This window comes from Tupaia chinensis, unplaced genomic scaffold (assembly GCF_000334495.1).
Source record: "Tupaia chinensis unplaced genomic scaffold, TupChi_1.0 Scaffold000201_1, whole genome shotgun sequence".
Taxonomy (NCBI): Eukaryota; Metazoa; Chordata; class Mammalia; order Scandentia; family Tupaiidae; genus Tupaia; species Tupaia belangeri.
Window position 1 is genome coordinate 1,294,411 of NW_006159676.1, and position 1,816 is coordinate 1,296,226.

At 56.4% G+C, this 1,816-nt stretch overlaps 1 protein-coding gene across 1 annotated transcript in view; it reads right to left on the reverse strand.

Moving 5' to 3' along the window:
• The window catches only part of UPF1 (UPF1 RNA helicase and ATPase), a gene marked incomplete in the record, with an annotated part of 50,490 nt that overhangs the window by 6,919 nt on the left and 41,755 nt on the right, over positions 1-1,816 (reverse strand).

Below are 1,816 nucleotides of genomic sequence, written 5' to 3' on the forward strand. Positions count from 1 at the left end.
CTCGCGCTCTCTCTCTCTCTGTGTGCCTCCCTGGTCATAAATTAAAAACAAATAAAGGACCAGCAGTTGGCGTAATATCTATGTCCCTGGACTCCCATGTAGTCAACCATGGTTCGAGTCTTGGACCCAGTGGCTTTAACTCACACCGGGTGCGTGTGCGTGCGTGCCCAAGATCCCGAGAGGAGAATGGAGGAGAAGGGATTGCGGCGTGGCCGTCCCCCCTGGGGGGTGATTTCTCGCTCTCTGTCTCTCTCTTTCTGGCGAGCGCACGCACCCTATAGCAAAAACTGCTAAAAAAACACAACCAAAAACAAACCAGACACACAAAAAAACCAAACAAATAATGAATGAGTAAAATAAATAAATACATAAATAATTCTTAAAAAAAAAAAAAAAAAAAGAAAAAATCAGGTGCATGTGTGTGCGTGCCCAAAATCCCGAGAGGAGAATGGAGGAGGAACTGGGGTGTGGCCATCTCCCAAGGGGTGATCTCTCACTTTCCCTCTTGTAGTCTCTCTCACTGAGTGCCCATGCTTTTTGACAAAAACCTTAAAAAGAAAAAATAAATAAATCAAAGAACTTCTGGGATGGCTGTACCCTCGTGACTGAGGGAGCTGGGTCCCACGCGCCTGACCCCGGTGGGCTGGAAAGCACGCTGAGTGAGTGGGTGTGCCTCGAACCCTGAGGGGATGGAGAGGGGACTGCAGTGCGACCACAGTCCACGCGGGGCGCTTCCCCCATCGCTCTCTGGCAGTTAAAGGAAAAAGAGCGAAGAGTCCCTCGGGACAGGCCTTGGGTGCTGACAAGCTCCAGCCCTGAGGACACTGCGGGGACCAGCACCGTCCCCCCTCCCCAGGGCCAGTGGAGAGGGGCAGCCGTGGGAGGGCGCGGGGAGGCCAGTGGGGCTCTGTGCTCCTTGCCAGGCCCTCGGAGAGTCACAAATGCGGCCCGTGTGTTAGGAGCGACAGTGAGTCCTGGGCGCACGCCAGCCAATGGGCGCACGCCAGCCAATGGGCGCACGCTCTGAGCCTCGGTTTCCCCGCCTCTAAGTGGGGCTAGACAACGCGGTCGCTGCGGCTGCTGGGGCTGAGGGTGCTGCGTCAGCAGCTGGTCCCAGGACCCTGCACCATCTTAGAGGTTAGTCCAGGGGCCGGCAGGTAGCAGGGTGGTTGAGGTGCTGGACTCGCATACGGCCAACCTCTGCTAGAGTCCTGGACCTGGTGACTTTACTCTCCCTCGCTCTGTCTCTTTCTGGTCAAACTGAGTAATACTACTAATAATAAATAACTGTTTAAAAACCAAGTTGAGCGCAAACAGCTCGAGCCGATGTGAAACTAAGAGTCCGTACGCATTCACTCGCAGAAGAACCCTTCCACGTGGGACAGGCCGCTCTGTGAACGGTAAGCACGGTGCGGCGTGGACCAAGACTCACGCGCGGGCACTGGGCTGTGCTGTGAAGGCGTGAAGTGTAAACCTAATCCCCCCGCTGGATACCGGGTGGGGCCTCGGGTAGTGACAGGTCGTCAGGGAGGGACCCCGTGCCTGAGTCCTGGTGCGTTTACAGCAGAGGGGAGACGACCGGAAGGGAGGAGCACCCAGCTCTGCTCCGTCCCGCCTCCCGCGCTGTGCCGCCTCTGCACTGCCGGGACCCTGCGCTTTGCCGATAAACCTGTTCTCTTTCCTTCCTGCTTTTCCTTCCCTCCCTCCCTCCCTCCTTCCTTTCTCTTTTTTAGAGATTTTTGCCACAGGGTGCGTGTGCTCACTGGAGAGACAGAGACAGGAAGTGAGGACTCGCCCCCCCCCCGGAAATGTACGC